This window comes from Apium graveolens, chromosome 7 (assembly GCF_009905375.1).
Source record: "Apium graveolens cultivar Ventura chromosome 7, ASM990537v1, whole genome shotgun sequence".
Classification (NCBI taxonomy): Eukaryota; Viridiplantae; Streptophyta; class Magnoliopsida; order Apiales; family Apiaceae; genus Apium; species Apium graveolens.
In genome coordinates this window covers 57,561,203-57,572,561 of record NC_133653.1, presented here as the reverse complement: position 1 = coordinate 57,572,561, position 11,359 = coordinate 57,561,203, and the positions used below count along the sequence as shown (strand labels likewise).

Genomic DNA, 11,359 nt, shown 5'->3' with positions numbered 1-11,359 from the left:
CTTTTGATTGAGTTGATAAAAATGATATGCTGCTTCTCTGCTTCTTTTATCAATCAGCTGATTTAATTGAATTGGAATGACAATCCTTTAAGCTTGTATGACTTTCGGTAGGACAATTGAATGAACTAGCAAGACAATCTGAATGAACTAGAATGACAATCAGAATGAACTAGCAAGACAATCATCCTCCTAGAGTGACTTTCGGTGAGACAATGTAAAATGGCCTAGCATGACAATCGGTATGACAATCCTGATTGTCATGCTAGTTCATTTTCAATTGTCTTGCTGATTTAAGCCTTGAATTTAATCCAATTAAACTTCTGAAAATTCCTAAAATTCCTAGAATTAATTCAGAATTAATTAATCAAATTAATTCAATTAATAAATAAATTATTCTTCGCAGATATAATTTATTTTCTTAATTAAATTAGATGACTTAATTAATTAATAGAGAATTAATTCTAGTCTTGAGCAGCAACCATTCTTCTGCAAATCTTCTGAAAATCACTGAAAATTATGAATCAATTCCACCACTTCAACGTTGACACTCGATGTACTGTCTGGTTCATGAGTGACTAACTTCCGTGACGTTTCTTCATGTCTTGACTCTGACACTTTGATTTTCTTCAGATTAAATTCCTTGTAATTTAATGATACCCTGACGAGATCTCTGTCACTTGATTAAATCCACGATCTTGATTTATATCACTGAGGCATGATCAACTTCTTGAACTTCTTCCAGTGAATTAACTCCTCAAGTCTGTAGATGAACATTGTCTCTGAATCCTTTGACAGATATTACTTTGCGAGATCTCTCTGACGGTCGATCCACTATTTACTTATTACATTCTTATTTGAGTTGAGTTGAATCCTCGAATATACAAATAGGTCTATGACATATGACTTACAATCTCCCCCTATTTGTTTGTTAGACAATAACACACAAATACCTAGAGGATAACTCAACTAACAAATAAGAAAAAGATATAAACATACATGCAAAGTAAATAGCAGAAAATTTCTGGATGAGATTTAACATTTTCCAGATTCCAAGTAGATGTTCCTCTAGACTGAACATATCTTCAAGTAGTTCCATCTTCATTTGTACAACCACATTTCCTGTTGAGAAGCCCACATCTCTTGCTTCTCCCCCTATGAGAATCAACTGATTAAAGAAGATTTCCTTCGTTTTACCACCTCTCCCGTACAATAGGATCCGCAGATAAAAATCAATGGTACTCCCCTAACAGCTTCTTCCCTTATCAGAAAATCACCTTGTGTTTACCACCTCTCCCGTACAATAGGATCCGTAGTTAGAAACAACAATGGTGTGGTGTAGTGTACATGTAGGATCTTTTTCTTCCTCCCTGCTATTTCTCCCCCTTAGTTGAGGAATCCTCCAAACTATTACTTAAGCTTTTATCTCCCCCTTAAAGAAGGAATGTATGCCGTCGTCTGAAGGAGTTCTCATATTTCACTTGGATGGAAAAGAAATAACAAGTAGTTTCTCTTTCTTCCTCACTGTGAGTGTGTGATCCTGTTTAGTGTACCTCACATGTGTTTCACTCTTCTCTCCACTCGTGTTTACACTCTTTCTCACAAGTGTATCACTCTTCTCTCATAGCTCCATAATCCAGCTGTACCTGCAAGGAAAATCACCTTAGCCATCCTTAAAGGAGGTCACAGGTGGTGCAATGGGAGTTCACAAATCCCCATCCTTGTTAAACTCGTCAGATGAATCTGAGTCATAATTTACAAGTTGCTAGTTTCCCTTTTAGGGTTCCAGATTTGAATTCTGGGAAGGTAAACAATGATCCAACGAATTTAGCATAAAGATCAAAGTTCCCTTCTAATGTCTGTGAAGACATTTCCTTGTGACTTATCAGGTAATATCTGAATCATTGTCAACAAGTTGCCGATCTGCACCTATGTCAGATCCACTATCCGCAGATGCATCCAGGGGATTTAAGCCTGGGGAGGTAGACACTGACCACTGACATATGGCTTTTGGATCAGTATCCTCTCCTAACACCTATAAAGGCAATTGGTCCACTAACGAACCTTGAACAATCGAATCTGACCTTAAAATGGTCGAAACTCTTGTTTCCGTCAACTCATCCTTTGTGTGTGTAACCTCTCCTTGTACATCAAGAATTGTTTATGTTTGAAGTGGTGACACTACATCGGATACCTTGGCCGATAGGCAAAATTCAATAGACTCACCCTGTTGAGAGAATGAATCTAGTAACTGTTTTTGTGCCTTTTCAGCCATTACATCTTTTTGAGAAGATGTATGGGGGCTAGCAGTTGTCTCTGTTTAAATACTACTCATCTATGTATGAGACAGAGCTACTGGGTTGACTACAGAACCTTCCTTATGTGGTGCACTAGGCACTATCTCCCTCACGCTCATTCATACTACATTTAGTGGTAAGAGAGTGTTGGTTGGTTCTGTTTTTGTGTTTGTCTTTACAGTCTGGGATAGACGTTGTGGGTTTTCAACCTCATGACTGTTAATGAAAGAAAGTCATTGGAGACTAAACCTGTAACACAGAACATATGGTAATAGAGAGAAAATGATTTACAATAGTGATTTCAAAAGATTTTACATGAAATAAGAAATCACTAATGTAGAAAGAAGTTTGATTTTGTTTTTTTAATATGAATGAGTTTTTGATAAAACATTGATCACTTAGGGTAAAGTCTAAGTAATTCTCATTCATGTCAAAAGCTTACAAATATCTGCAACATAATGTTAACAACATATCATTGACCGATACTTGTCAAGTACTTTAGATACTAATTGTTATGTTGCATTAGCAATATACCACTGCACATATAAAACAATATGATTGTGCTTAGTGATAAGATAGTTATAAATATGACGACTCTACTAGTTCATATAACATTATAACTTTTGTTAGAGTGCCATACCATGTCCTTGACGATTGCTTGAGCAGTATACTAGTTCATACCAACCTGAAGTGAGATTGTGAAGAAGAGATTGCATAGTCCAACAGATCTGCAGCTGCAAAGTCCATGAACTGTGGTGCACTGACTTCCTCTTTTAACTCACCAACCAGGAGTACACTTGTACACATCTTACTAGAGTACAATTCCAAGTGTAATGTGCAGCAGGTGCCTGATATGTCGTAATATTCTCAAGTCTCGTCACTGGTGCTATATGTTAGATACTGCTTCCTGATAATAACCTAGCACCATATACAAAATTACAATGATAACATTCCCAGCTTGCAAACAGCCATATCCCTCGGATAAACCTTTGCTGTTATCTCCAAAGGTAACCAGGGGGCCAGCTTTCTCAATCCACATTTGATAGCAGGGCTCTATCTCCGGTCATATATCTTGATGATCCACTGTCAAGAATCCACACTACCGGTTATACTTGTTTAATGCCCTGCACTATAAATGGATTAGACCTTCTTCGGAACCCAAACTTGGTTGGGCCCGGCATACTTGTAGAACTGTCCTTTGTCAGGCAAAACAACATTTTTAATTTCAACGATCTCAACATCCTTAATGACTGAACATTTGACCTTGTAAATAGCCTTAACAAATTTCTGTTTAAGCTTAGGCACAAATGTCTCCTTTCTAGCCTTAGAAGGACTAGCAGTCTTAGACCTATCATGCTTCTTGTTATTCACATGCTGACGAGGAGTAGTCTTATCATTAGACACATGCTTACCATTAAAATAAGCATACATCATATTAAAAGCACAAGACATACAATTAGCAACACCACATGCTTTATGAGAGTGATTAATAGCAGGCAATTTATGCATGGCAGACATGGCATTTTTGTTATCCAACTCATGTGTGTCTGAGTTAGTCTCAGTTGCTTTCACAACTTTGACTGGAACTTTCGACTCACTTGACTTGGAAACAATCTTCTCATTAGCATGATCTTCAGCACGTATTTCTTCTTGAATAACAGAAGAGGTCGCATCAAATGGTTCAGCAATTGATGCTTTATAGAGGGGTTCATTAACACCCTTAAGCACATGTGGTACTTCCCTCCCTTTAGCACAGACATGGGGAGGGGAGTTTATGCCTAATTCTCCAATAGCAGCATTGTAATCATAACCTATTCCAGATGTTTGATTAACAGCTTGCTTACTGTAGAACTCTTTAGCCTTCGAACAAGAATTGAAGTAGGCTCTAACCTTAGTCTCAAGACCGGTGATCTTGTCTTTGAGAATAGTTTCGAGTTTTCTATAACAGTCAACTCTATTCTCTAGAAAAGATACCTGTTCTTTTAATTTGTCTTGATTAATGTGCACAAGTCTTAATTCATTGACCTCTTTCTCAAGGTCTGTGATCTGTAAACTTAACAGTTCATTATCACGACGTGCACAATCTAAGTTACCTCTTAGATGATAAACCATTTCAGCATCAGAAAGTTTTACCTCTATTCTTGACGATGAAGCTTTTCCATCAATAGCCATAAGAGCAAGATTTCCTTCATCTTCATCTTCACTGTCAGTATCATCCCAGCTTCTTCCCTTTGCCAGATAAGCCCTTTCAGAGTTCTTTCTTACTTGCTTTGGCTTCCTACATTCTGTGGCAAAGTGTCCCAACTCATTGCAGTTATAGCATCTAATGGTGCTCCGATCAACCATCCCTGTTTTGTATCCACCACTGCTGGTGTTAGAGGATGAAGATCCACCTTTCTGGAATTTGTTGTAGTTGGACTTGTACTTAAGCTTGGGATTCCTCTTGAATCTGACATGGGAGAATCTCTTGACAATTTGGGCCATTGACTCGTCTTCCAATTGCTCCAGCTCTTCCAAGGAATAAAAATCATCACTTGATTGATTTGTAGTAGGAGGATCATATTCTGCTACTAACTCATTGTCCTCAGCCTTGGAAAACTGTACCATTCTCTCCAATTGTTGAGATTGCTGTTGTTGTTGACCTTCAGCTACAAGTGCAGTAGATGTGCTGACCATTCTATCCTTCCCGTAGACTTCCTTCTGTTGAATCTGCTCCAACTCATAGGTTTTTAACACTCCATAGAGCCTGTCCAAAGAAATCTCACTCAGATCTCTAGCTTCTCTAATGGCAGTGATTCTATGTTCAAGATGAGCTGGCAGTGTTAAAAGAAACTTTTTGTTGACCTCCCTGATTGAATAAAACTTTCCATTGATGTTCAGGTTGTTGATCAACGCATTGTACCTCTCAAACACTTCAGTAATTCCTTCTCCTGGATTTGATTTGAAATGTTCATATTCAGAGGTTAGGATTTCCAACTTGTTCTCCCTAACTTCCTCTGTGCCTTCATTAATCACCTCAATAGTTTCCCACATGTGTTTGGAATTTTTACAGTTCATCACATGTCTGTTCATCAAGGGATCAAGGGAATCAATTAATATTAATTGAAGGCTGGCATCCAAGGAGGCTTCTTCCTTCTCAGCAGGAGTAAAATCTTCAGGCTCTTTTGGATAGGTTCTAGCTTCAGTAGTCACCACACCATCTATTATTATCTCCGGTTCAATAACCATCGGAGTTTTTATACCCTTCTTTAACAAGTTTGAATATTTGGGATTTGCAACTCGTAAAAATAATAGCATCTTCTTCTTCCACATGATATAATTCTCTTTATCAAATTGTGGAATTTTAACGGTTCCAACTTTATGTGAAGTCATTATGAATTTTTGAATAAATAAAAATTCAAGGAGTTGAAAAATCACAAAAGTCTAGGATCTTGATTTGTTCGTTAATCAGAAGGCTCTGATACCAATTGTTGGGTCCCAATGTGTTTGTAGAAGGGGGGTTGAATACAAACAGCACCGAATAATCGAATAAAATGCGGAATAAAAAATGTGAAACAAAATTCAAGTTAAATAAAAATATTATTAAACTTGAAAGGTGTTACAACAACTGTATCGATTACAAGGTATTAATCTCAAATCAATTATCACAAATCTAGAATAAATTCGACATGAACTTTTTCTATTTTCGCAATAATTAGAATCAAATGCTAAACGCGATTTGAGATTAAGTTCTAGGGATTTTAATCCGCTAGATTGATATACAAGAACAAGATAAAGATTTCTAGTGGATTAGATTTAACATTACAATCTAGAAATTATGATCTTGAATAAAGCAGATGAAGGATGTTATATTTCAAGGCGGCTGCACTTTGTTCTTGACTTTTGATTGAGTTGATAAAAATGATATGCTGCTTCTCTGCTTCTTTTATCAATCAGCTGATTTAATTGAATTGGAATGACAATCCTTTAAGCTTGTATGACTTTCGGTAGGACAATTGAATGAACTAGCAAGACAATCTGAATGAACTAGAATGACAATCAGAATGAACTAGCAAGACAATCATCCTCCTAGAGTGACTTTCGGTGAGACAATGTAAAATGGCCTAGCATGACAATCGGTATGACAATCCTGATTGTCATGCTAGTTCATTTTCAATTGTCTTGCTGATTTAAGCCTTGAATTTAATCCAATTAAACTTCTGAAAATTCCTAAAATTCCTAGAATTAATTCAGAATTAATTAATCAAATTAATTCAATTAATAAATAAATTATTCTTCGCAGATATAATTTATTTTCTTAATTAAATTAGATGACTTAATTAATTAATAGAGAATTAATTCTAGTCTTGAGCAGCAACCATTCTTCTGCAAATCTTCTGAAAATCACTGAAAATTATGAATCAATTCCACCACTTCAACGTTGACACTCGATGTACTGTCTGGTTCATGAGTGACTAACTTCCGTGACGTTTCTTCATGTCTTGACTCTGACACTTTGATTTTCTTCAGATTAAATTCCTTGTAATTTAATGATACCCTGACGAGATCTCTGTCACTTGATTAAATCCACGATCTTGATTTATATCACTGAGGCATGATCAACTTCTTGAACTTCTTCCAGTGAATTAACTCCTCAAGTCTGTAGATGAACATTGTCTCTGAATCCTTTGACAGATATTACTTTGCGAGATCTCTCTGACGGTCGATCCACTATTTACTTATTACATTCTTATTTGAGTTGAGTTGAATCCTCGAATATACAAATAGGTCTATGACATATGACTTACACTATTCCTCCCAACTCCATCCAAGTTTTTCATGATAGAATATAGAACTATAGATATATAGATTGATAGCCTTTTCATTTAGGTTTATATCCGAGCAGCGACTATCACTATTAATCATCCGATAAACCTAGATTGACTTACATAAAAGAAGCTACATCATTCTCTTTATTTTTCGACACTTATGTGAGGAACACAGCATAAACAACATAAACTAAACATAAACAACATAAACTAAACGGAACAAGAACAAGAACATACACAATATAAACTAAACAGGATCCATACACATGCATCCATTAAAATTAAACAAGAACAAGGAGGAACACATGCATCTTTTAAAATAACAAAACATACACATGCATATGAAATCTTACCTAATCGAGCAAACCCACTTCAAGATTAACCAAACCCAGCTCCAGAGACTTAAAATCAAACTCGAAAAAACATAAAATAAAAAAACAAACTCGTTTAAAATCAAAAAATAAAATTTAAAATTAAATTCAAAAAAACATACTTTTCACACACTAATCGAGTAGTTCAGACTTCCTTCAAGGCTCTTCAGCACCAATCGACCTCGATTTATGAATTAATCGTGTTTATTAATTCATATAAATTTTAGGGGTTTTAGGTTAAAGAGAGTGGGTGAGAAGAGAGACAGTGAGAGAGAAGATAGAAGAGAGACAAGACAGTGAGAGAGAAGAGAGAGAGAGAGAATGAGAGAGCTGAGACAGAGAGAGAAGGGGGAAACTGTTTTGGTATAATGGGGGGAAACTGAAAATAAAAAATTTGGTGAAGGGGGAATTTTTTGGTGTATATACGGGGGAAAGAAAGAAGCGGGCGTTATTTATTTATTTTTTAAAAACGATTATGGATATCGGTTGGTTTAGATACTGATGTCTTACAACACCGTTAACATCGATTTTAAAGCAACCGATGTTAAAACTGCTTTTAACATCGGTGATATTTCTCACTGATGTTAAAGGGGTGATGTCGTAGGCACTATTTCTAGTAGTAAACCTAATATCCCACTCGAAATTACAGAATACATCTATCATCTTCATTAATGTAACTTCAAATATATTTTTTTACTATTCCTCAAGCGCTTGCTTAAACTCTTCTGTATCCTGGTGCCTACATCCATAATCCATACATGAGCACAACTAACAGATTTACAAACCCAATAATATTTGCTCTCCATGTAGCATAATAACTAAGGGATATCTTCCCATCGAGTGGACTCACTATAAATTCCAAGGGTGATCACCGATTTAGGGTAGTTATCGCCGAGCCTATACCCAATACAGGCGATTAATACCTAGTAAAAATATACCAGAAAGCATTGAGAAGTATGCAAGAACATAACCTTTTAACACTGCAAGTATTTCTCTTGATTCCCCTTTTACACAAGTTGAATCATTTACCAGATATTTACAAATAAAATTTGCTTTTCATTAATCAATATAAATATTTTTGAACAAAGCTGCATGAAAAATACATTGTTCTGGCATTTCTGTAGCTATACATATCGTGTTTACACTGCTATAGATAGATTAGAATCTATTGATCTAATTTTTAGTACTAATCATGAATCTTTACTATATAACTATATACATACAACAAAACTCCTGCTGGATTACTAACAAAATGTACTAGTTGTGGTGGTTTTCTGAGACCTAACTATTATGATACCATAGTAATCTTTAGACCAGGTGTTCTACAATCAAAATACATGTGAAAATTTGTACATGGTTATATTATAGCATTCCCTTGTCATTTGTCATTCCAACAACATCCCATTTCAATAAATCCAAGGAATATGAAATGCCAGATATACGTAAATCGTATTCCAGGCTTTGGATATAAAATTTCTCATTATGAATCTTGTAAAACTCATCAGAATGGATTCCTTAAATAAAGTTGTGTAAAACCCAATCTCAGTCGGCATCAAACACTCCCTACTTTTAAAAAACTGGTTAGATGATTTACATCAGCAAGTTCAAATAATTGGCTTCTGCGATTCATTTTTCGATTGCATGATAGACTACAAAAAGGATAAAAGAATATAAAGAAAAAGGAACTAATTAGATCCATGCTGGCAGTCTCTACATTTGTAAGATCGAATGCAATACCTTTTATTCTTTTTTCCACCAATTTTTTTCCATAGCTGGTAGATTTTCGACCTCCTGGCTAGTGAAGTTGACAAAAGAAAGTATTGACACATTATGTGAAATGGGGAAAATAATTTAGCATAGAAAAAAAGCAAGTCATGTAAATGAGAAGAAAACCAAGCTCTTTATCCTTTCACTGCTTACCTCCTACTTAAGGACACCATTATATTATGGCTCACTAGCAAGATTCTGGTAAAGGAAGGTAGAAGCATCTACTCAGTAATGGTAATGGCATTCCATGGCTTCTGATTTGGCCACACAAACTCCATACCATCTCTTTGTTTCTTTTGGGGAAAGGGAGGCGACCTTGGAAGTGAACACAAAAGTTAAAACTGGTGCATCCATTTGTTTTGTGATGACAAACTGGTGGATAAAAATACATCAGTAAAATATAAAAGTCTATTATTGAACCTTAAATCAACTTAAAACTGCATACGACAAGACTAGAAACTACAAGTAAACACTTATAATTTGTAGATGCTTCTACCCTATAACACAAAACACATACAAACATTAGCCGAATTCATATTTAGTCTACTACAGAGTACAGAAACATTACATTACACAATCACATTGCGAAACCAATTATTATAGAACCACACTATAAAAAAATTCTACTAGAGAACACATACCAAAAAAATTCTACCTTAAAGTAATTGCAAAGAAATACGAATGTATAACTCTAGTGTAGAATCATCACAATACACGAAAAAACTAAAAAAAAAACTTATTAAAAAGCTTTCATTGTAGAATCGAAATTTATAAATAATTAAAAAATCAAGATAATAAGAATTTGTAACTTCTACTGTGCAATCAATATTATGATAAAATGCAGAAGTTTCCGGCAAAAGTAATGTATTTTTAGTTCTATTAGAATAATTAAAACTAGAATAGACACGCAAAAATAAGCTTCTAATCTGGAGTTAATATCAATTTTCCCAATCTATTATAGAATCAACAGATCTAGAATCAGATTATAAAACTACAAAACTCTATTTTATGTAAAATTAAACAATATAATGTAATAAATGCGTCTAATATAGAATTTAATCAAATTTTATGCATCTACAGTGGAATCAACAGATCTAGGATCAAATGATAAAACAAAATTTCTAAACATCATTTCTCTTTAAAATCAAACGCCATTAACACCAAAACAAGCTCCTAATCTATAATTAATATCAATTTTCCCAATGTACTCTAGAAGTAACAGATCAATGGATCTAGAATCAAATTATAAAAGTACTAAACTCTAAAACTGCTTCTATTGTAGAATGAAAATTATTTTTTATAAATCTACCATAGAATCAACAAATCTATAAAGAAATAAACATTCACGTAAATTTATATCATTATTTTACATAATTATAATATACAAGCATAAAACAAGCTATAAATCTAGATTCTACAATAGAACTTCAAATATACAATAAAAAAACTCACCTATTAGAAACATCTTCTTGCAATACCGATTTGTGTATGAAATTTTCCTGAAAAAAAGTAATTGAACTTTAAAAACGAATGTAAAACCCCTAAATATACAAAATAAGGGTTAATAACATGAAATTTGAGTTAAAAACAACGATTCTGAACCTTTTTTTGACTAAATCTTCGATTCTATAGCTTAAATAGCATCTGTAGTAGTTGATTTGAATCTTCGATTAGCTCTCACTTTCACTCTTTCTTTCTCCTCTCTCTTTCTCTTCAGCTTAGTGTGTGCTGTGTGTTGGTCTGTGTATCGCGTGTGTATATTTTTCCGTACAAGCCGTTATAGAATTGACGACGTGTGTTTATTTTGATTTTATTAAATTAGACTTAAAACTCTTGTTAATTACAAGAATGCCATTACTCAATCTGTGATTAAAATGGATGGTTGAGATTGGTTCTCCATAATTATCTATATAAAAAATTCTCCCTTGAGTGGGACTCTATATATATATATATTAAAATTAGTAAATACTTACGAATCTTACGAGCCGAGTAGTTAGAATCTCGAGCTCGGCTCGCTAAAAATTTGAATAGCTCGAACTCGAACTCAACTCGATTATTGCCAACCCGAATTTGAATATTTTTTAGTCAAGTTCGAATATCTTGCAAACAGTTTGGTTAT

General features: G+C 34.5%; 1 long non-coding RNA gene across 1 annotated transcript; it reads right to left on the bottom strand.

Annotated features, from left to right (window-relative positions):
• Positions 1-8,704: 8,704 nt before the first annotated feature.
• LOC141672771 (uncharacterized) lies at positions 8,705-11,002 on the bottom strand. The gene is made up of 4 exons (XR_012555700.1): positions 10,843-11,002; positions 10,693-10,739; positions 9,394-9,612; positions 8,705-9,268 (listed from the first exon to the last, which is right to left on the bottom strand). It is a non-coding gene; the product is annotated as an uncharacterized LOC141672771 (long non-coding RNA).
• Between the last annotated feature and the right edge of the window lie 357 nt (positions 11,003-11,359).